Below are 26,029 nucleotides of genomic sequence, written 5' to 3' on the forward strand. Positions count from 1 at the left end.
GTGTTCTGATCTGGAGAGACTCTTCTCTGCCTCGTCAGCATCAGGATGTTGTTGAGGCTCCGCAGAGGATCCACGATAGTCATGTCTCTCTCCTGTGTGAACAAGAACATCAAACAGATAGTGAATTTATATATATTAAAATCAAAGGGTCTTACAAGAGGCATTAATATCTCTAAACAGGGCCTAAAATGCAAATGTTAAAGGGTTGTTCCACGAAATGGGTGCCTTTTGCGTCCCTTTGATATTTTAAGTATAAATTATGCTCCAATATTGCATTTTAAAAGCCTGTTATACTAGAGGCGCAGGACTTTAATGTAGACCACGTGGAGAATTTAATACATCTAATTTAAAAGACCCCAAAATATATGTACCAAAGGCAGATTGACCCTTTAAGAATTTATAAAGTACTAAACAACATATTCAAGTAGAACTTCAGTAGAATGCCCCTTAAAAACCACACATTAGTTCATTAACTGCATAGTTTGTGCCCGTTTAAGACAGTACTCACTGGTGTTAATCTGATATTCTGTCTCCTCCTCTTTCACTCTCAAAACGTCTTCCTTCTTCACCTCTACTGCGATAGCATCCTCTTCCTCTCTAAAAGGTTCTTCCTCTGTTTCCTCAATAACATCATCTTCTTCTTTCACGACAATGTTCAGCCCCAAAGCTTCATTCTCCATACAGCAGGCCTCCTCTTCTTTAGCAGGGGAGGAGTAGTTTAGTGAACTCATGGTCCGGGATGTTAGAATTAGCGATTAGCCTAGTGCTAGTAAGGTAGCATTAGCGGCTAGGCTCAGTATCAGTGTTTAACAACTTTGCAAATTGAACAAGCAAATTACATTAAAGTTAACCAGTTGATACGTCAAATGAACTGCGTTTACAACACTGAGATTAGCTAATGTACATTAACATGGTCTAAAGCGTCAATCTTTCAGTTTTATGTTGGCTAGCAAGCTACCGACGTGGTTGAAAGAGTAGCCGCCTTGTTGTTCCTGAAGAAGCGTCCCGTCCAGTCTATTACACGTCACGGAAGAAGAGTCAGTTGAAAGACGCACATCGTCATCTGCTGGCTGGAGTGGGTAACGCAGTTTGGAAACAATAGGTACTACACTTTTTGTATTGGATAGAGCATCATAATAATTTAACAATAAGCTGATATATTTTCTCTTACGTCTTCCAAATAATACTTTCCTGTACACAGACGTAGAAGCTTAAAATGAATATGTGGATGATGAATAAATACTTCTACGAATAGGTAGTGTGTTAAAACACATTTGCTCTGTTCATTTTTCACATTCGTTTTTATCTAGATGTGACGGTACTAATCCCTTAAAGCTACGCTCTTTAAGATACAAATCATCCTGTAAACCAGGGATGGGCAACTCCAGTCCTCGGGGGCCTGATTGTTGTCACACCTTTTCTCCATCCCGCAAACACCGCTGATTAATCAAACTGCATTCTAAACTGAAGATCATGATTAGGTGATTATTGGAGTCTGGTGTGTTAGCTTGGGCTGGGGTAAAACTGTGACACTAATCAGGCCCTCGAGGACTGGAATTTCCCAACCCCGCTGGAAACAATAGAGCAAATGCATCACATGCAAATAGAACTTGATAATCTGTGGTGCTTTATACTGAGTCTACAAAACATTAAGAACACCTGCTCCTTCCATGACATAAACTGACTAGGTGAATCCAGGCTAAAGCTATGATCCCTTATTGATGCCACTATATAAATCCACTTCAGTCAGTGTAGATGAAGGGGAGGAGATGGCTTAAATAAGGATTTTTAAGCCTTGAGACAAATGAGACATGGATTGTGCATGTGTGCCATTCAGAGGGGGAATGGGGAAGACAAAATAGTTCAGAGCCTTTGAACAGGGTATGATAGTAGGTCCCAGGCGCAGGTTTGTGTCAAGAACTGCAACGCTGCTGGGTTTTTCCAGCATCCCATGTGATTTGTTTTCTCATGAGCATGGCCTTATTTCTATTACATCATATTGGATGACTGTCATTCATATTCCATTCACCCTGTTCAATGTAACAGGTTTAGGCTACTATATGATACTAGAATTTTCCCTATACCCATCACGAGGTTGCTACAACCTAACCTATGAATGGAAGTTTAGAATGTAGGTGCACACAGGTCGAGATACATTTTTTAGGTGACAGACAGTGACACATGGACAGACAGTCGTGAAGACATCAGCAACTAATTATCATGGTCCAAACACACCAAGACAGTCGTGAAGAGGGCACGACAACAACTTTTCCACCTCAGGAGAGTGAAAAGATTTGGCATGGGTCCCCAGATCCTCAAAAAGTTCTACAGCTGCACCATCGAGAGCATCCTGACCGGTTGCATCACCGCCTGGTATGGCAACTGCTCGGCATCTGACCGTAATGCACTACAGAGGGTTGTGAACATCACTGGGGTCAAGCTTCCTGCCATCCTGAACCTATATAAAGAAAGCCCAACAAATTGTCAGATACTCCAGTCACCCAAGTCATAGACTGTTTTCTCTGCTCCCGCACGTCAAGCGGTACCGGAGCGCCAAGTCTAGAACCAAAAGGCTCCTTAACAGCTTCTACCCCCAAGCCATAAGACTGCTGAACAATTAATTAAATGGCCACCTGGACTATTTACATTGACCCCTCATTATCTATGAAATGTCACTTCACCCCTACCTACATGTACAAACTACCTCGACTAACCTGTACCCCCGCACATTGACTCGGTACCAGTAGCCCCTGTATATAGCCTCCACATTGACTCGGTACCAGTAGCCCCTGTATATAGCCTCCACATTGACTCGGTACCAGTAGCCCCTGTATATAGCCTCCACATTGACTCTGTACCAGTACCCCCTGTATATAGCCTCCACATTGACTTGGTACCAGTACCCCCTGTATATAGCCTCCACATTGACTCTGTACCAGTACCCCCTGTATATAGCCTCCACATTGACTCGGTACCAGTACCCCCTGTATATAGCCTCCACATTGACTCGGTACCGGTACCCCCTGTATACAGCCTCCACATTGACTCGGTACCAGTACCCCCTGTATATAGCCTCCACATTGACTCGGTACCAGTACCCCCTGTATATAGCCTCCACATTGACTCGGTACCGGTACCCCCTGTATACAGCCTCCACATTGACTCGGTACCAGTACCCCCTGTATATAGCCTCCACATTGACTCGGTACCGGTACCCCCTGTATACAGCCTCCACATTGACTCGGTACCGGTACCCCCTGTATACAGCCTCCACATTGACTCGGTACCGGTACCCCCTGTATATAGCCTCCACATTGACTCGGTACCGGTACCCCCTGTATACAGCCTCCACATTGACTCGGTACCGGTACCCCCTGTATATAGCCTCCACATTGACTCGGTACCGGTACCCCCTGTATACAGCCTCCACATTGACTCGGTACCGGTACCCCCTGTATATAGCCTCCACATTGACTCGGTACCGGTACCCCCTGTATACAGCCTCCACATTGACTCGGTACCAGTACCCCCTGTATATAGCCTCCACATTGACTCGGTACCAGTACCCCCTGTATATAGCCTCCACATTGACTCGGCACCGGTACCCCCTGTATACAGCCTCCACATTGACTCGGTACCAGTACCCCCTGTATATAGCCTCCACATTGACTCGGTACCGGTACCCCCTGTATATAGCCTCCACATTGACTCGGTACCGGTACCCCCTGTATACAGCCTCCACATTGACTCGGTACCGGTACCCCCTGTATATAGCCTCCACATTGACTCGGTACCGGTACCCCCTGTATACAGCCTCCACATTGACTCGGTACCGGTACCCCCTGTATATAGCCTCCACATTGACTCGGTACCGGTACCCCCTGTATACAGCCTCCACATTGACTCGGTACCGGTACCCCCTGTATATAGCCTCCACATTGACTCGGTACCGGTACCCCCTGTATACAGCCTCCACATTGACTCGGTACCAGTACCCCCTGTATATAGCCTCCACATTGACTCGGTACCAGTACCCCCTGTATATAGCCTCCACATTGACTCGGTACCGGTACCCCCTGTATACAGCCTCCACATTGACTCGGTACCAGTACCCCCTGTATATAGCCTCCACATTGACTCGGTACCGGTACCCCCTGTATACAGCCTCCACATTGACTCGGTACCGGTACCCCCTGTATACAGCCTCCACATTGACTCGGTACCGGTACCCCCTGTATATAGCCTCCACATTGACTCGGTACCGGTACCCCCTGTATACAGCCTCCACATTGACTCGGTACCGGTACCCCCTGTATATAGCCTCCACATTGACTCGGTACCGGTACCCCCTGTATACAGCCTCCACATTGACTCGGTACCGGTACCCCCTGTATATAGCCTCCACATTGACTCGGTACCGGTACCCCCTGTATACAGCCTCCACATTGACTCGGTACCGGTACCCCCTGTATATAGCCTCCACATTGACTCGGTACCGGTACCCCCTGTATACAGCCTCCACATTGACTCGGTACCAGTACCCCCTGTATATAGCCTCCACATTGACTCTGTACTGGTACCCCCTGTATATAGCCTCCACATTGACTCTGTACTGGTACCCCCTGTATATAGCCTCCACATTGACTCTGTACTGGTACCTCCTGTATATAGCCTCCACATTGACTCTGTACTGGTACCTCCTGTATATAGCCTCCACATTGACTCGGTACCAGTACCCCCTGTATACAGCCTTGTTATTGTTATTTTATTGTGTTACTTTTATAATTTTTTACTTTAGTTCATTTGCTCAAATTTTCTTAACTCTTCTTGAACTCTACTGTTTTGTGTCAGTAAACATGTATAAGCGAGAAATGGCGATGGAAACTCCTTTATGAGCAAATATTTATATAATAACCATCACATCTTAGTTAACTTGGAGTCACGCGATGATATGTTGTGTGGTCCTCCCTCTAAAACTTGGGAACCCATGTAGTTTATTAGGCTACAGATGAAATAAGTTATGAACTTCACAGGGTGGTGAAAGTGCATGTGTTGAGCTTGATGCTCCTTTCCAATACATTTTGATGGTCTTCTTCTGGTGACATGATGATGATTGATGCTTGGTTGTCATTTCACAAATAAAATAATGTCGCTCTTATCCATAATAATCTCATCATGTAGGTAGCCTACCAACACTGTACAGTCGTGGCCAAAAGTTTGGAGAATGACACAAATATAAAAGTCTGCTGCCTCAGTTTGTATGATGGCTATTTGCATATACTGCAGAATGTTATGAAGAGTGATCAGATGAATTGCAAATAATTGCAAAGTCCCTCTTTGCCATGCAAATGAACTGAATCCCCAAAAACATTTTCACTGCATTTTATCCCTGCCACAAAAGGACCAGCTGACATCATGTCAGTGATTATCTCGTTAACACAGGTGTGTTGACGAGGACAAGGCTGGAGATCACTCTTTCATGCTGATTGAGTTCGCATAACAGACTGGAAGCTTCAAAAGGAGGGTGGTGCTTGGAATCATTGTTCTTCCTCTGTCACCCATGGTTACCTGCAAGGAAACACGTGCCGTCATCATTGCTTTGCACAAAAAGGGCTTCACAGGCAAGGATATTGCTGCCAGTAAGATTGCACCTAAATCAACCATTTATCGGATCATCAAGAACTTCAAGGAGAGCGGTTCAATTATTGTGAAGGCTTCAGCGTGCGCAAGAAAGTCTAACAAGCGCCAGGACGTCTCCTAAAGTTGATTCAGCTGCGTGATCGGGGTACCACCAGTACAGGGCTTGCTTAGGAATGGCAGCATGCAGGCGTGAGTGCATCTGCACGCACAGTGAGGCAAAGACTTTTGGAGGATGGCCTGGTGTCAAGAAGGGCAGCAAAGAAGCCACTTCTCTCTAGGAAAAACATAATTGACAGACTGATATTCTGCAAAAGGTACAGGGATTGGGCTGCTGAGGACTGGGGTAAAGTCATTTTCTCTGATGAATCCTCTTTACGATTGTTTGGGGCATCTGGAAAAAAGCTTGTCCGGAGAATACAAGTTGAGCGCTACCATCAGCCCTGTGTCATGCCAACAGTAAAACATCCTGGGACCATTCATGTGTGGGGTTGCTTCTCAGCCAAGGGAGTGGGCTCACTCACAATTTTGCCTAAGAACACAGCCATGACTAAAGAATGGTACCAACACATCCTCCGAGAGCAACTTCTCCCAACCATCCAGGAACAGTTCGGTGACGAACAACGCCTTTTCTAGCATGATGGAGCACCTTGCCATAAGGAAAAAGTGATAACTAATAACTAAGTGGCTCGGGGAACAAAACATCGATATTTTGGGCCCATGGCCAGGAAACTCCCCAGACCTTAATCCCATTGAAAACCTGTCGTCAAACCTCAAGAGGCAGGTTTTTGTACAAAACGCTGTCAATGCTATTTACAAGTCTACTCCAGGCAGGTGGACAAACAAAACCCCACAAATTCTGACAAACTCCAAGCATTGATTATGCACAAATGGGCTGGGACAATTGCAACAATACTGAATGAACAATGAACACTTTTATTTGAACTGAATAGAATTATGGGCTTTTGATGGGTGTTCTTAAGGTGATTCCACAGGTTGGTGGTATTTTTTGATTTAGCCGTTGCTGACCCCATGCTTACATCTTTATCACAAATAGGACACCTTGCTTTCCCTGGTGCCAATTCCATGTAATAGTCCCACACTGGTGCGCTGCTTTTCTCTGCCATCTGTAAAACACACACACACACACACACACACACACACACACACACACACACACACACACACACACACACACACACACACACACACACACACACACACACACACACACACACACACAGCTCTGAAGTGACAATGATACTGAAGAGTCTGCTTAGGAGACAAACACTCTCAACTGTTTGAATAAAAAGAGTTTAAGTTACCTGTGATGAATGTTGAAAACAAAAACTGTCATTTCTATATGCAGGAAATCCTATTTTAATAATGGACATGGTAAGAATTGACTACCAGAGTGCGAGTCATAATTCCCAGGACACCTTCCAGCAAAATCTGAAAAGCGGTTCCTTCATTTATTCCATAGGATATTTTTAGATTCACTTAAAATAAGGTCTGTGTTTCGTGTAGGCTTACACCACCTTGCCAATGTTATAACTGTGTATATATCCATAGGACAAGGTAACTCTGATCAATATTGGCTAAATATAAGTGAAGATCATTTTTTTGTAGAGTGGATTTATGAAAATATGTTGACACACGTTACCTTATCGTAGTGAGATTTACACAGGTATCAAAACGCTGAGACGGTTTAAGCACGAAACACAGACCTTATCTGAAGTAGATCAAGTCATTCTCTATGGAAGACATGAACGGTAAAATAACGAAGGAACCCCTTTCAAGTTAAATAAAGGTGAAATAAATAAATAAAGTTCAGCCGCAAGTTATTACAGGAATTATAACGCGTCGACTATTTCTCTCTAAACCATATATATAGACCTTTGACTATTACGAGCCTGCTGCTGCCTACCACCCCTCAGTCAGACTGCTCTATCAAATATCAAATCATAGACTTAACTATAATAAACACACACAAATACGAGCCTTAGGTCAAATCCGGAAACTATCACCTTGAAAAGAAAACGTTAATTCCGTTCCGTGTTTTATCTGACGGGTGGCATCCATGAGTCTAAATGTGCCTGTTACATTGCACAACCTTCAATATTATGTAATAATTACGTAAAATACTGGCAAATTAGTTCGCAAAGAGCCAGGCGGCCCAAACTGTTGCATATACCCTGACTCTGCGTGCACTGAACGCAAGAGAAGTGACACAATTTAACCTGGTTAATATTGCCTGCTAACCTGGATTTCTTTTAGCTAAATATGCAGTTTTAAAAATATATACTTGCATATTGATTTTAAGAAAGGAATTGATGTTTATGGTTAAGTACACATTGGAGCAACGACAGTCGTTGATTGATTGTTTTTTATAAGATAAGTTTAATGCTAGCAAGCAACTTAACTTGGCTTACTGCATTCCATAACAGGCAAGCTCCTCGTGGAGTGCAATGTCATCAGGTAGTTAGAGTGTTGGACTAACTGTAAGGTTGCAAGATTGAATCCCCCGAGCTGTCCCTGAACGTTCCTAGGCCGTCATTGAAAATAAGATGACATGCGTTCGTATCTGACTTGCCTAGTTAAATAAAGATTAAATAAATAAAAAATAATAATAAAATAAAAAAATTGGCGCCCAAAAATGCCGATTTCCGATTGTTATGAAAACTTGAAATCGGCCCTAATTAATCGGCCATTCCGATTAATCGGTCGACCTCTAATTAAAATGTTCCATTACAGAGTCAGTGAATATTTTCATTTCATTAAATCATGAGTGGACCAAAAATGCAAATGTCAACAATGGAACAAATGCATCACATCCAAAATATCACTTGATTATCTGTAGTGCTGGAGGAAAGACACCCAGATAAACACACACAGTCAGAGTTTAAGAAATGATCATTTAAACACATGGAATCTGATCTACTCTATATTCAAACTGACATAATGTCACGAGAATCTTTATCCCAACCATCACTATAGCTTTGACCAATTCTCAGAGGTTTGTAAGAAAAGGTTAAAAGGTTAAAAGGTTAAAAGGTTAAAAGGTTAAAAGGTTCATGAATAATTAGACAAAGCCCCCAGTCTGCAACAGGTTCGTTCTTTATTCAGAGAACGTTCTGAAAATCCTACAAGCACATAGCCTTTCATACCTCACATTTGGTCATACCATCTACCATACCCCTTATGAATGCCCCTCTTCTCTAACGCTGTCAATGCTATTTACAAGTCTACTCCAACACATTACATTTGGTCATACCATCTACCATACCCCTTATGAATGCCCCTCTTCTCTAACGCTGTCAATGCTATTTACAAGTCTACACCAACACATTACATTACATTATCATATTATATATTATATTATAACATTATCATATTCTCCGTAACATGTTACATAATCGTCTGCAAGCCTAACAGTTTCTCCCCTCCCTGGGTGGGGAGACCTCCTTCCTGTTATCAGTTTCACAGTTGTCTGCAAGACTAACAGTTTCTCCCCTCCCTGGGTGGGGAGACCTCCTTCCTGTTATCAGTTTCACAGTTGTCTGCAAGCCTAACAGTTTCTCCCCTCCCTGGGTGGGGAGACTTCCTTCCTGTTATCAGTTTCACAGTTGTCTGCAAGACTAACAGTTTCTCCCCTCCCTGGGTGGGGAGACCTCCTTCCTGTTATCAGTTTCACAGTTGTCTGCAAGCCTAACAGTTTCTCCCCTCCCTGGGTGGGGAGACCTCCTTCCTGTTATCAGTTTCACAGTTGTCACAAGTTGTCTGTTGACAGTTCCTCTTTTCGTTGAATGTCTCACTTAAATGGCTAAATAGTAAAGTCTTGTCCTATGCATATTAGAGAATTATAGTCTTGTAATTCTAATACATTTCCTTTCAGGGTGGAATATTTTAGTCATTACCGTAAACATATAAATTCCTTTATCACATACTCAATATTCAATTCATGTATATGTTTGTTTGAGTATACTTTGTACCATTTAATTTCATAACAACAAGTAAACACATTCTCAGTCAACGATATACAACCATGGGAGCACCGTGTATGTTCTCTGATGAATTTTAAGTCAATGTGATGTAAAATATCAATATACACGCTAGGAGAAGTAATTATTCTCTCCTGTGTGGATTCGCACATGATGTTTAAGTGACTGTGATGTGTAACATGTCTTCCCACAGTCTGAGCATTTGTAAGGCTTCTCCACTGTGTGCAGTCTCATGTGTTCTTTCAGGCTTCTTAAATGGGTAAACCGCTTTGCACACTGGGCGCATTGGTAAGGCTTCTCCCCTGTGTGTATTCGCGCATGAGCTTTCAGGCTAAAACGCTTTCCACACTGGGAGCAGCGGTAAGGCTTCTCCCCTGTGTGTATTCGCTCATGAGCTTTGAGGGTGTCTATCCGCTTAAAACTCTTTCCACACTGGGAGCAATGGTGTGGCTTTTCTCCTGTGTACACCCTCTCATGTCTTTTCAAGCTAACTAACTGGCTAAATCTCATCCCACAATGGGAGCAGAGGTGACGTTTTGCTATTTTGGAGTAAGGCTTCTCCCCAGTGTGTGTCCTCTCATGTCTTTTCAGGCTTCCGAACTTGGTAAAACTATTTCCAATCTGGGAGCAGAGGTGTCGTCTTGCTGGTTTGGACGGCTTTGGTTCTTCCAAGATTGGTTTTCCTCCTGCCAAAGACAGTGTTGATTTTAAGAGAGACCAGAATGAAATCTCCCCATGATAAAACTGCCTTGCTGTGAGGTTTAATACAAATCAGATCCCTCAACCTGAGGCCAGTTTTCAAACATTTAATCATTTAAAACAATCTTTGTGTGATTCTAAAACAAATGTTGTAGAGCTTCCTGGTAATTACTGATATGTTTACATTACTTATCATTCTTTCTGTTTTATAAGTCGGAACACAACAAACTAGAATGTAACCTCCTTGTTCCTGTTCCCAAGAAAGCTAAGGTAACGGAGCTAAACGACTACCGCCCCGTATCACTCACCTCCGTCATCATGAAGTGTTTTGAGAGACTAGTCAAGGATCATATCACCTCCACCCTACCTGACACCCTAGACCCACTCCAATTTTCTTACCGCCCCAATAGGTCCACAGACGACGCAATCACACTGCACACTGCCCTAACCCATCTGGACAAGAGGAATACCTATGTAAGAATGCTGTTCATCGACTACAGCTCAGCATTTAACACCATAGCACCCTCATTAAGCTCGATACCCTGGGTCTCGACCCCACCCTGTGCAACGGGGTCCTGGACTTCCTGATAGGCTGCCCCCAGGTGGTGAGGGTAGGTAACAACATCTCCACCCCGCTGATCCTCAACACTGGGGCCCCACAATGGTGCGTTCTGAGCCCGCTCCTGTACTCCCTGTTCACCCATGACAGCGTGGCCATGCACGCCTCCAACTCAATCATCAAGTTTGCAGATGACACAACAGTAGTGGGCTTGATTACCAAAAACGATGAGACGGCCTACAGGGAGGAGGTGAGAGCACTCGGAGTGTGGTGTCAGGAAAACAACCTCACTCAATGTCAACAAAACAAAGGAGATGATTGTGGACTTCAGGAAACAGCAGAGGGAGCACCCCCTATCCACATCAACAGGAAAGTAGCTGAGAAGGTGGAAAGTTTTAAGTTCCTCTGCGTACACATCCCAGACAAACTGAAATGGTCCACGCACACAGACAGCGTTGACCAGGAGGCTGAAGAAATTTGGCTTGTCACCAAAAACACTCACAAACTTTTACAGATGCACAATCGAGAGCATCCTGTCGGGCTGCATCACCGCAGAAACTACTCCGCCCACAACCGTAAGGCTCTCCAGAGGGTAGTGAGGTCTGCACAATGCATCACCGGGGGTAAACTACCGGCTCTCCAGGACACCTACACCACCCGATGTCACAGGAAGGCCAAAAAGATCATCAAGGACAACAACCACCCGAGCCACTGCCTGTTCACCCCACTATCATCCAGAAGGCGAGGTCAGTACAGGTGCATCAAAGCTGGGACCGAGAGACTGAAAAACAGCTTATATCTCAAGGCCATCAGACTTTTAAACAGCCATCACTAGCACATTAGAGGCTGCTGCCTATTGGCATAGACCAGAAATCACTGGCCACTTTAAGGAATGGAACACTAGTCACTTTAATAGTGTTTACATATCTGGCATTACTCATCTCATATGTACATACTGTATTCTATACTATTATATTGTATCTTAGTCTATGCATTACTCATCTCATATGTATATACTGTATTCCATACTATTCTACTGTATCTTAGTCTATGTATTACTCATCTCATATGTATATACTGTATTCTATACTATTCTACTGTATATTAGTCTATGTATTACTCATATCATATGTACAGTGCCTTGCGAAAGTATTCGGCCCCCTTGAACTTTGCGACCTTTTGTCACATTTCAAGCTTCAAACATAAAGATATAAAAAATGTATTTTTTTGTGAAGAATCAACAACAAGTGGGACACAATCATGAAGTGGAACGACATTTATTGGATATTTCAAACTTTTTTAACAAATCAAAAACTGAAAAATTGGGCGTGCAAAATTATTCAGCCCCCTTAAGTTAATATTTTGTAGCGCCACCTTTTGCTGCGATTACAGCTGTAAGTCGCTTGGGGTATGTCTCTATCAGTTTTGCACATCGAGAGACTGAATTTTTTCCCCATTCCTCCTTGCAAAACAGCTCGAACTCAGTGAGGTTGGATGGAGAGCATTTGTGAACAGCAGTTTTCAGTTCTTTCCACAGATTCTCGATTGGATTCAGGTCTGGACTTTGACTTGGCCATTCTAACACCTGGATATGTTTATTTTTGAACCATTCCATTGTAGATTTTGCTTTATGTTTTGGATCATTGTCTTGTTGGAAGACAAATCTCCGTCCCAGTCTCAGGTCTTTTGCAGACTCCATCAGGTTTTCTTCCAGAATGGTCCTGTATTTGGCTCCATCCATCTTCCCATCAATTTTAACCATCTTCCCTGTCCCTGCTGAAGAAAAGCAGGCCCAAACCATGATGCTGCCACCACCATGTTTGACAGTGGGGATGGTGTGTTGCTTTTACGCCAAACATAACGTTTTGCATTGTTGCCAAAAAGTTCAATTTTGGTTTCATCTGACCAGAGCACCTTCTTCCACATGTTTGGTGTGTCTCCCAGGTGGCTTGTGGCAAACTTTAAACGACACTTTTTATGGATATCTTTAAGAAATGGCTTTCTTCTTGCCACTCTTCCATAAAGGCCAGATTTGTGCAATATACGACTGATTGTTGTCCTATGGACAGAGTCTCCCACCTCAGCTGTAGATCTCTGCAGTTCATCCAGAGTGATCATGGGCCTCTTGGCTGCATCTCTGATCAGTCTTCTCCTTGTATGAGCTGAAAGTTTAGAGGGACGGCCAGGTCTTGGTAGATTTGCAGTGGTCTGATACTCCTTCCATTTCAATATTATCGCTTGCACAGTGCTCCTTGGGATGTTTAAAGCTTGGGAAATCTTTTTGTATCCAAATCCGGCTTTAAACTTCTTCACAACAGTATCTCGGACCTGCCTGGTGTGTTCCTTGTTCTTCATGACGCTCTCTGCGCTTTTAACGGACCTCTGAGACTATCACAGTGCAGGTGCATTTATACGGAGACTTGATTACACACAGGTGGATTGTATTTACCATCATTAGTCATTTAGGTCAACATTGGATCATTCAGAGATCCTCACTGAACTTCTGGAGAGTTTTCTGCACTGAAAGTAAAGGGGCTGAATAATTTTGCACGCCCAATTTTTCAGTTTTTGATTTGTTAAAAAAGTTTGAAATATCCAATAAATGTCGTTCCACTTCATGATTGTGTCCCACTTGTTGTTGATTCTTCACAAAAAAATACAGTTTTATATCTTTATGTTTGAAGCCTGAAATGTGGCAAAAGGTCGCAAAGTTCAAGGGGGCCGAATACTTTCGCAAGGCACTGTATATACTGTTCTCTATACTATTCTACTGTATCTTAGTCCGTTCCACTCTGACATGGCTCGTCCGTATGTATATAGTCTTAATTCATTCCTACTTAGATGTGTGTGTTTTGTTGTGAAATTGTTAGATATTACTTGTTAGTTATTACTGCACTGTTGGAGCAACGAGAAACAAACATTAAGCCGCAATAACATCTGCTAAACATGTTTAACATTTGATTTTATTTTACCTCATGAAGATGGTTGAGAGAAGATACGTATATAGTCTTAATTCATTCCTACTTAGATGTGTGTGTTTTGGTTATATGTTGTGTAATCTGTTAGATATTACTGCACTGTCCAAGCTAGAAGAACAAGCATATCGCTGCACCCCCAAAAAACATCTGCTAACCACGTATATGTGACCAATACAATTTGATTTGGCAAAATTACAGACACTACCATCTTACACTACTTCTAACAAATGGTAAAATTACAGACACTACCATCTTGCACTACTTCTAACAAATGTGTCAAATATGGCTATTGGATCTTCCCAGACTCTTGTCATCGGATGGGCCCCAGCCATCAATCTGCAAGTTTCTTTTGATCTGTGGAACCTTGCAAGTTGATTAGTGACAATAGATTCATCAAGTATTTGCTTGTTAGTTTGATGAAAATATAATTGAAACTTAAAAGTGAAAATGATTTTGTTTAGAATGTATTTCCTGTTGGGAAGTTTACATTATAGGACCATTCAGGACACTACTATGATATACTATGATACTATGATACACATCCCTATGATATCCTACGATACTATGATACACATCCCTGATTCCCTATGATATCCTATGATACTGTGATACACATCCCTATGGGCCAGTGCTTAATTATCCCCAAAATCAGTCTGAGATAAGTTTATTTACATAAAAATACATGCAGTAGAGAAAACACTGGAAAGTCAATACCTAACACAAATTTCCCGAGTCTCTGCAGCCTACTCTCCACCACGTATCAGGCTTGCACCTCTCCGATGTCCCAGAGGCATATATTTGTCCTACTGTTCAGCAGCCTAAATCTGTCCTCTTTCCTACTGTTCAGTAGCCTACATCCTGATCTCCTGTGTGTTTTGTCTCATGTGTTCTCATGTTACCTAACTGATCAAAACAATTTCCACACTGGGAGGAGTGGTAAGGCTTCTCCCCTGTGTGTGTATTCTCTCATGTGTTTTCAAGTTCAATAACTGGGTAAAACTCTTTCCACACTGGGAGCAGTGGTACAGCTTTTCTGCTGTGTGTATTCTCTCATGCCGTTTCAGGTCCCCTAACTGGTTAAAACCCCTTCCACACTGGGAGCAGCGGTAAGGCTTCTCTCCTGTGTGTATTCTCTCATGCCGTTTCAGGTCCCCTAACTGGTTAAAACCCTTTCCACACCGGGAGCAGTGGTACGGTTTCTCTCCTGTGTGTATTCTCTCATGTCGTTTCAGGTCCCCTAACTGGTTACAACCCTTTCCACACTGAGAGCAGTGGTAAGGCTTCTCTCTTGTGTGTGATCTCTCATGTTTTTTAAGGTAGCTTTTCTGATTAAAACTCTTTCCACACTGGGAGCAGCGGTAAGGCTTCTCCCCTGTGTGTAATTGCTCATGTGTTTTCAGGTTACATAAGTGGATAAAACGCTTTCCACACTGGGAGCAGTGGTAAGGCTTCTCCCCTGTATGTATTATCTCATGTGTTTTCAGGTTACGTAAGTGGGTAAAACTCTTTCCACACTGGGAGCAGTGGTACAGCTTTTCTCCTGTATGTATTCTCTCATGTCGTTTCAGATCACCTAAGTGGTTACAACCCTTTCCACACTGGGAGCAATAGTACAGATTTTCTCCTGTGTGTATTCTCTCATGTCGTTTCAGGTCACCTAAGTGGTTACAAGCTTTTCCACACTGGGAGCAGTGGTACAGCTTTTCTCCTGTGTGTATTCTCTCATGTCGTTTCAGGTCACCTAACTGGTTACAACCCTTCCCACACTGGGAGCAGTGGTAAGGCTTTTCTCCTGTGTGTACTCTCTCGTGTTTTTTCAGGTAGCTTTTCTGGTTAAAACTCTTTCCACACTGGGAGCAGCAGTATGGCTTATCACCTGTGTGTACTTGCTCATGTGTTTTCAGGTTATTTAAGTGGGCAAAATTCTTTCCACACTGGGAGCAATGGTAAGGCTTCTCCCCTGTGTGTATTCTCTCGTGTGTTTTCAGGTTACGTAAGTGGGTAAAACTCCTTCCACACTGGGAGCAGCAGTACAGCTTTTCTCCTGTGTGTATTCTCTCATGTGTTTTCAGATTACACAAGTAGGTAAAACTCTTTCCACACTGGGAGCAGTGGTAAGGCCTCTCCTCTGTGTGTATTCTCTCGTGTTTTTTCAGGTAGCTTTTCTGGTTAAAACCCTTTCCACACTGGGAGCAGTCGTAAGGCTTCTTCCCTGTGTGTATTCTCTCATGTTGGATCAGGTGTCCTTTCTGGTTAAAACTCTTTCCACACTGGGAGCAGTGGTAAGGCTTCTCCCCTGTGTGTATTATCTCGTGTTGTTTCAGGTCCCATAACCGGTTACAACCCTTTCCACAGTGGGAGCACTGGTGTCTTCTTGCTGGTTTGGACGTCCCTGGTTCTGGTTCCTCTGGGTCTGGTCTTTCTCCTGCCAAAGACAGTGTGTTTTTTAAAATAGAGACCTGAATGAAACCTCCACATGATAAAATGGCCTTGCTACGAGAGTAAATCCTAATCAGATCCCTCAATAACCTAAGGCCAGTTTTAACATTCTTGGTGTGACTTTAAAACAAATGTTGTAGAGTTTCCTTGTAATTACTGATAATGTTTACATGACTTATTTTATTCATTCTGTTTTACAAGTCAGAACACAAAACACTAGACAGTTCTATGACACAGACATCGCTGGATTCCTATCAAGCAGGTGGTTGTAATTATATAACCCTCATAGCTGTATGATACAGGATGTGACCTACGCACTTCCTTAAAGCGAAAATAAGTCAATAAAACATTGTGTAGAAGTCCAAAACTAGTTTTTACGTCGAAGACAGAAAGCACATCAGTAACATCTCCCCGTTGTTGAAAGGGTTCGGCACGCTATGTAATGTTTTCTATCTTGACTGTCACTGATGTCATGACATTTTGGCTAAAGGAAAAAAAAATAAGGTGAAATATTTTGGGTAGATGTTCCTAAAAACTGATAGTAACTATATAGAGTAAGTTTATATACAGCCATATTATAAAGTCTGAAAGGGCTTGTACATTCACATGAATTCACTATGACATCATCATATGTTCCTAAAACTGATAGAAACTACACTGAACAAAAATATAAACGCAACATGTAAAGTGTTGGTCCCATGGCTTCATGAGCTGAAATAAAAGATCCCTGAAATGTTCCATACAAAAAGCTTATTTCTCACAAAATTGTACACAAATTTTACATCCCTGTTACTGAACATGTATTCTTTGCCAAGATAATCCATCCACCTGACAGGTGTGGCATATCAAGAAGCTGATTAAACAGCATTATCATTACACAAGAATAAGGTGAAATATTTGGAAAGATGTTCCTAAAACTGATAGAAACTACACTGAACAAAAACGCAACATGTAAAGTGAGGCAATCGAGGCAAAGGGTGGCTAATTTTAAGAATCTCAAATTATAAAATATATTTATTTGTTTAACATGTTTTTGGTTACTACATGATTCCATTTTGTGTTCATTATTATTCTACAATGTAGAAAAGAGTACAAATAAAACACCTGGAATGAGTTGGTGTGCCCAAACTTTTGACTGGTACTGTAAATTCCTCTACCATAAGCTGCCTCCAATGTCGTTTTAGAGAATTTGCCAGTACTTCCAACCGGCATCACGCAGATCACACCCACCCAGGACCTCCACATCAGGCTTCTTCACCTGCGGGAGACTGAGACCAGCCACCTGGACAGCTGATGAAACCAAGTAGAATGTCTCTCTGTCATAAATCCCTTTTGAGGGGAAAAACTTATTCTGATTGGCTGGGCCTGGCTCGTCAGTGGGTGTGGCTACGCCCTCCCAGGCCCCCCCATTGCTACGCCCCTGCCCAGTCACGTGAAGTCTATAGATCAGGGCCTAATTCTGATTGGCTGTGCCTGGCTCCCCAGTGGGTGGGCCTATGCCCAGTTATGTGAAGTCCATAGATCAGGGCCTAATGAATGTATTGGCATTGGCTGACGTATATGATCTGTAAATCGTTGAAATTGTTGCGTTTATATTTTGTTCAGTCATAAATATATACAGCCATGTTCTCCCCACTGTATAGCCATATTATAAAGAATGAAAAGGCTTGTTCATTCACACGTCATGAATTCACTATGACATGATATTTGTATGTGTTTTATTAGACTTTTATTATGTTATAGGTCATATGGATTATTAGTGTTTTATTATGTAATAGATCATATGGGTTGAGTAGTGTTTTATGATGTAATAGATCATATGGGTTGAGTAGTGTTTTATGATGTAATAGATCATATGGGTTGAGTAGTGTTTTATTATGTAATAGATCATATGGGTTAGTGTTTTATGATGTAATAGATCATATGGGTTGAGTAGTGTTTTATGATGTTATAGATCATATGGGTTGAGTAGTGTTTTATTATGTAATAGATCATATGGGTTGAGTAGTGTTTTATGATGTAATAGATCATATGGGTTAGTGTTTTATTATGTAATAGATCATATGGGTTGAGTAGTGTTTTATGATGTAATAGATCATATGGGTTAGTGTTTTATTATGTAATAGATCATATGGGTTGAGTAGTGTTTTATGATGTAATAGATCATATGGGTTGAGTTGTGTTTTATGATGTAATAGATCATATGGGTTGAGTAGTGTTTTATTATGTAATAGATCATATGGGTTGAGTAGTGTTTTATTATGTAATAGATCATATGGGTTAGTGTTTTATTATGTAATAGATCATATGGGTCGAGTAGTGTTTTATGATGTTATAGATAATATGTGAAGAATGGCGCTGAAGGAGATGGCCTCAGTTTTACGATCCCGTAACCAATTATGCGATTGCGTATGTTTCTTCGCGTTATTTGTAACTTATTTTGTACATAATGTTTCTGCCATTGTGTCTTGTAACCGAAAACATCTACGAGATCTCAGGACAGCGATTACTCACCCCGTACTGGAGAAATACTTTTTCTTCAATGAGTCGGACGGGAAGGATTTACTTCAGACGCCCGACAAGGCCCCCATTCTCGTCAATCGCAGGAGAAAGAGACGGAGGTCTGGGTGCCTTGTAAGGATCCGTCGCCAAGAGGGCAATCTACCTTTACCATTGGTCCTATTAGCCAATGTACAATCAATCCATAATAAAAGACGAAGTACGATCACGTATATCCTACCAACGGGACATTAAAAACTGTTTCACCGAGTCATGATATCACAACCAGCCATTGTTGGGAGTCCCATAGGGCGACGCAGAATTGGCCCAGCGTCATCCGATGTATGCCGTCATTGTAAATAAGAATTTGATCTTAACTTTTTATGGCTGCAGGGGCAGTATTGAGTAGCTTGGATGAAAAGGTGCCCATTGTAAACGGCCAGCTCCTCAGTCTCAGTTGCTAATATATGCATATTATTATTAGTGTTGGATAGAAAACACTCTGAAGTTTCTAAAACCTTTAGAATTATGTCTGTGAGTATAACAGAACTCATATTGCAGGCAAAAACCTGAGAAATTCCACTTCCTGTTTGGATTTTTTCTGGGGGTGGCAGATTTTCAACCAAGCTCTCATTGAAATTACAGCGAGATATGGACGAGTTTTCACTTCCTACGCCTTCCACTAGATGTCAACAGTCAATAGAACTTTGTCTGATGACTCTAATGTGAAGGGGGGTCGAATGACACAGGAAATAGTCACCACTGCCACGAGTTGACCATGCTTTCACCATGCGCGTTCACATGGGAAGGACCTGCGTTCCACCGGTTATCTGAAGTCATTCTAAATCTCCGGTTGGAATGTTATTCAAGATATATGTAAACAACATTCTAAAGATTGTTCAGTACATCGTTTGACATGTTTCTACTGACTGTTACGGAACCTTTGGACATTTCGTCACGTTATAGCGGACGCGCTTTGCGACTTTGAAATTGTTTACCAAACGCGCTAACCAAAGTAGCGAATTGGACATAAATAAGGGACATTTTCAAACAAATCAAGCATTTATTGTGGACCTGGGATTCCTAGGACTGCATTCTGATGAAGTTCATCAAAGGTAAGGAAACATTTATCATGTATTTTCTGGTTTCTGTTGACTCCAACATGGAGGCTAATTTGGCTACTGTTCTGAGCTCCGTCTCAGATTATTGCATGGGTTGCTTTTTCGTTATGTTTAAAAAAAAAATCTGACACAGCGGTTGAATTAAGGAGAGGTATATCTATAATTCCATGTGTATAACTTGTATTATCGTCTCCATTTATGATGAGTATTTCTGTTGTAAAGATGTGGCTCTCTGCAAAATCACTGGATGTTTCTGGAACTAGTGAATGTAACGCGCCAATGTAACCTCAGATTTTTTTATATAAAGATGAACTTTATCAAACAAAACATACATGTATTGTGTCACATGAAGTCCTATGAGTGTCATCTGATGAAGATCATCAAAGGTTAGTGATTAATTTTATCTCTATTTCTGCTTTTTGTGACTGCTATATTTCGCTGGAAAATGGCTGTGCTTATTGTGGTTTGGTGGAGACCTAACATAATCGTTTGTAGTGCTTTCGCTGAAAAGCCTATTTGAAATCGGACACTTTGGTGGGATTAACAACAAGATTAACTTTAAAATTATATAAAACACATGTATGTTTTATGGAATTGTAATTATGAGATTTCTGTGGTTTGAATTTGGCGCCCTCTATTTTCACCGGTAGCGGGATAGCAGCCATAACAAGTTAACTGACTTTCCTAGTTAAATAAAGGTTAAATAAAAATATGTCCATAAGCAAACAGGAAAACACTCATCCAGAGGCGGCGCTCCTAGTGGCCGGGGACTTTAATGCAGGAAACTCTAATCCGTTTTACCTCATTTCTATCAGCATGTAAAATGTGCAACCAGAGGTAAAAAAAACCTCTAGACCACCTTTACATACTAAAGGTCGACCGACTAAAAGACCAATTAATCGACTGATAAATTAGGGCCGATTTCAAGTTCATAACAATCAGTAATCTGCCTTTTTGGACACCGATTATGGCCGATTACATTGCAATCTACGAGGAAACTGCGTGGCAGGCTGAACACCTGTTACGGCAGGCTGACTTCCTGTTACGGCAGGCTGACTTCCTGTTACGGCAGGCTGACTTCCTGTTACGGCAGGCTGACTTCCTGTTACGAGAGTGCAGCGTCAAAAGGACCTCGAGGCTGCACTGAGCCACGGTAAGTTGCTAGCTAGCATTAAACGTATCTTAAAGAAACCAATCAATCTTCACATAATCACTAGTTAACGTACACATGGTGAATGATATTACTAGGTTAACTAGCTTGTCCTGCGTTGCATATAATCAATGCAGTGCCTGTTCATTTATCACAGACTTATCACAGACTTGATTACACACAGGTGGATTGTATTTATCATCATTAGTCATTTAGGTCAACATTGGATCATTCAGAGATCCTCACTGAACTTCTGGAGAGAGTTTGCTGCACTGAAAGTAAAGGGGCTGAATAATTTTGCACGCCCAATTTTTCAGTTTTTGATTTGTTAAAAAAGTTTGAAATATCCAATAAATGTCGTTCCACTTCATGATTGTGTCCCACTTGTTGTTGATTCTTCACAAAAAAATACAGTTTTATATCTTTATGTTTGAAGCCTGAAATGTGGCAAAAGGTCGCAAAGTTCAAGGGGGCCGAATACTTTCGCAAGGCACTGTATATATATAAATATGTCGATTAATCGTATCGGCTTTTTTTGGTCTCCAATAAATCGGAGTTGAAAAATCATAAATCGGTCGACCTCTCGTCCCCACAGTGACTGTACGTACATACCCCAACCAGAAGTCATGGATTACAGGCAACATCCCCACTGAGATAAAGGGTAGAGCTGCCGCTTTCAAGGAGCGGGACTCTAATCCGGGAAGCTTATCAGAAATCCCGCTATGCCCTCCAACGAACCATCAAACAGGCAAAGAGTCAATACAGGACTAAGATCGAATCGTACTACACCAGCCGGCTACGAGGTTCGTCGAATATTTGCAGGGTTTGTAAACTATACAGACTACAAAGAGAAGCACAGCCATGAGCTGCCCAGTGACACGAGCCTACCAGATGAGCTAAATTACTTCTATGCTCGCCTCGAGGTAAGTAACACTGAAGCATGCATGAGAGCATCAGCTGTTCCGGGTCAACATTCCCAAGGCAGCAGGGCCAGATGGATTCCCCGGGCGTGTACTCCAAGCATGCGCTGACCAACTAGCAAGTGTCTTCACTGACATTTTCAACTTGTCCCTGACCGAGTCTGTAATACCAACATGTTTCAAGCAGACGGCAGGGTAGCCTAGTGGTTAGAGCGTTGGACTAGTAACCGGAAGGTTGCAAGTTCAAATCCCCGAGCTGACAAGGTATAAATCTGTCGCTCTGCCCCTGAACAGGCAGTTAACCCAATGGCCGTCATTGAAAATAAGAATTTGTTCTTAACTGACTTGCCTAGTTAAATAAAGGTAAAATAAAGACCATCATAGTTCCTGTGTTCATGAACACTAACTACCTAAATTACCTAAATTACTACCGACCCGTAGCACTCACGTCTGTAGCCATGAAGTGCTTTGAAAGGCTGGTCATGGCTCACATCAACACCATTATCCCAGTAACCCAAGACCCACTCCAATTTTCAAACCGCCCCAACAGATGATGCCATCTCTATTGCACTCCTCACTAATGTGAGAATGCTGTTCATTGACTACAGCTCAGCGTTCAACACCATTGTGCCTCAAAGCTCATCACTGAGCTAAGGACCCTGGGACTAAACACCCCCCTCTGCAACTGGATCCTGGACTTCCTGACGGGCCGCCCCCAGGTGGTAAGAGTAGGTAACAACACATTAGCCATGCTGATCCTCAACACGGGGGCCACTCAGGGGTGTGTACTCCCTGTTCACTCATGACTGCACGGCCAGGCACGACTCCAACACCATCATTAAGTTAGCCGATGACAACAGTGGTAGCCTGATCACTGACAACGATGAGACAGCCTATAGGGAGGAGGTCAGAGACTTGGTCGTGTAGTGCCAGGACAACAACCGTGATCGTGATCAAGACAAAAGTAGATGATTGTGGACTACAGGAAAAGGAGGACCGAGCCCCCACTCTCATCGACGGGCTGCAGTGGAAGAGGTTGAGAGCTTCAAGTTCCTTGAGGTCCACATCACCAACAAACTAATATGGTCCAGACACAAAGAAAGTTGTGAAGGGCATGACAAAGCCTATTCCCCCTCAGGAGACTGAAAAGATTTGGCATGGGTCCATCAGATCCTCAAAAGGTTCAACAACTGCACCATCGAGAGTATGACTGACTGGTTGCATCTGGTATGGCAACTGCTTGACCTCCGACCGCAAGGAACTACAGAGGGTAGTTGAGTACAGCCCAGTACATCACTGGGGCCAAGCAATCTGCTATCTAGGACCGCTTGCCGTGCAGTAAAAGAGAGAACAGTCTTTGAAGTCTTTGACAATTTCTTTGACAATTTTTTAGGGCCTTCCTCTGACACCACCACAAGGTGGTGTCAGAGGAAGGCCCTAAAAAATTGTTAAAGACTTCAGCCACCCGAGTCAAAGACTGTTCTCTCTTTTACTGCACGGCAAGCGGTACCAGAGCGCCAAGTCTAGGTCCAAAAGGCTTTTTCCCCGGTTGTGTAAACAACAGTAATGTGAGTGATGGTGGGCAGCGTTCATATATATTCTGTGGGAAAGTCAACCTGAACATAACGTAACGGAGGTCAGAACGTGCCGTAAACTCCACAGCTTGAAACGTCACAGACGTTGTATCGCTCCATCGGTTCATTGGCAAGGAGAGCGGTCACATGTGTTGAGAAGCAGAGGATCACTAGTTTGAGCCCAGTATGGGGACAGTGGAGGAAACTAAACTGTAAGCAACACACTGATGTCAAAAATGTTAGTAATTTCCAAATGAAACCATGTTCTTTAAGGTCTATATAGTATATATATATTAAACCATGTTCTGTTAAGGTCTATATAGTATATATATATATATTAAACCATGTTCTTTAAGGTCTATATAGTATATATATTAAACCATGTTCTTTAAGGTCTGTATGTTGATAAAGTAGGAAATTGAGTACATTTTGTCCATTAGAGACGGAGGCCAAGACAAAAAAAAGAAGCTTGTTTTAAAATATATATTTGACGGAGGCCAAGTCTCACAAAAAATGCTTTTCATTTATAAATATTTCAAGGCTTACAGAGTTGGTTTTAAACTATATATTTGTTGTAGATCAGATGTTAATGAAGCAATACAGACCACATTGAAGTGTCTTGAGTTTAGTTTATGTGTTCTAGAGTCTTGTAAAGATAGGGGGGGGGGGTTGACTGGGACAGGCAATGTAACATCTATAATGTTTTTATCATCATGATTTAAGGAAACATGTTTGTAAAACAAGCACCTTACTTCGGATCATCTTGAAACTTTCTCTCTAAAGCTAACTTTCATCAAGGTTTTATATGGTCAATTGGTTTCTCTCTAAAGCTAACTTTTATCAAGGTTTTATATGGTCTATTGGTTTCTCTCTTTTCATTGGCAGAATCCTTTTTCAGTGTTATGATATTCATAACATCCATATCCTAACAGAACTCTGCTGGTTGTCCTGGTAACAGATACCGGTGGGCAGATCTATTGTATTTGTTCAAACTAAACTACAGCACTTACTTTGATGTGTCAAATCTGATCCTTTCTTCTCTTCTCCTCCTCTCACAGTTCCACTCAGCCCTATTGTTTTCCTGCAGTCCACCAGCAGCACAGACAACCTCTTCATACCCAGCAGTAAGGTGCTACTGGGAGAGGCATGACATGGGGACTCTGGGAGGGAGGAAGGGCTAGCGTTGTCCTGGTAACCATAAAGATGGGACACAGACACATGTCATTATGGATGCTGATGTCACGGTTGTCATAAAGTGCTTTACAGAAACCCAGCCCAGACCCCGATAGAGCAAGCTGTATGCTAGACCAGACCAAGCTGTACCATCTGGTGATTTGATCTGGAGAGACTCTTCTCTGCCTCGTCAGCATCAGGATGTTGTTGAGGCTCCCCAGAGGATCCACCATAGTCATGTCTTTCTCCTGTGTGAACGAGAACATCAAACAGATGGTAAACTTATGATCTACTATTCCAATCACAGAGTCTTACAAGAGGCTGAATATGTCTAAAAAGGCCTAAAACTTTCATCATGATTTTGTAAAATACTGTTTGTGTTGCAAATGTTAAAGGGTCGTGCCTTTAAGTAGAAATTATGCACCTATATTGAATTTTAAAAGCCTATTATTTTTAGATGAAGTGTACTTTAACATAGACCACCCAGAGAATTCAATATATCTCATTTAAAAGTCCCAAAAATATATGTACCTTAATAAACAATTCCTACAGTACAGAACAACATATTCAAGTGTAGAACTTCAGTAGAATGCCACTTTAAAACCACACATTAGTTCAAGAACTGCATAGTTTGTGCCCCTGTTTAAGAGAGTACAATACTCACTGGTGTTAATCGGGTATTCAGTCTCCTCCTCTTTCACTCCCAAAACGTTTTCTTCCTCCTGTTTTATTGAGATAGCCTCCTCTTCCTCTTTTGCTCTAAAAGGGTCTTCCTCTTCTTTCTCTACATTCTCTTCTTTCAATGTTATGGCATCTTCCTCCTCTTTGATTCTGAAAGCTTCTACCTCCTCCTCCTCCACGCTGACAACCTCTTTCCCATCTTCCTCTTTCACTGTAATATCATCCTCTTCTTCTTTCAATGTGATAGCCTCCTCTTCCTCCTTTTTCATCCTGAAAGCTTCTTCCTCTCCTTTCATCAGAGCTTCTTTCTCCTTCAAGTTTAGTGAGCTCATGCCAGTTCGCAGTTGTAAAAGAGAACTTGTTCTCAACTAGTCTACCTGGTTAAATAAAGGTGAAATAAATAAAAAATAAAAAATGCTCCGGGAGATTAGCCTAGTGCAGAACCAATGTAACACATTTGCTAATTTAACAAGCAAATTGCGTTTAAATGAACGAGTAGATAGGTAAACAGAATGATGTTCTAAACACTAAGATTAATATACACAAGATTGGTCTAAAGATCTTAAACGTTTCAGTTTTATGTTTGCTAGCAAACCAC

At 42.1% G+C, this 26,029-nt stretch overlaps 1 pseudogene; it reads right to left on the reverse strand.

The window, feature by feature from the left end:
- Positions 1-14,877: 14,877 nt before the first annotated feature.
- On the reverse strand, positions 14,878-26,029 carry LOC139370112 (zinc finger protein 773-like; annotated as a pseudogene).

This window comes from Oncorhynchus clarkii, chromosome 17, assembly GCF_045791955.1.
Source record: "Oncorhynchus clarkii lewisi isolate Uvic-CL-2024 chromosome 17, UVic_Ocla_1.0, whole genome shotgun sequence".
Lineage (NCBI taxonomy): Eukaryota > Metazoa > Chordata > Actinopteri > Salmoniformes > Salmonidae > Oncorhynchus > Oncorhynchus clarkii.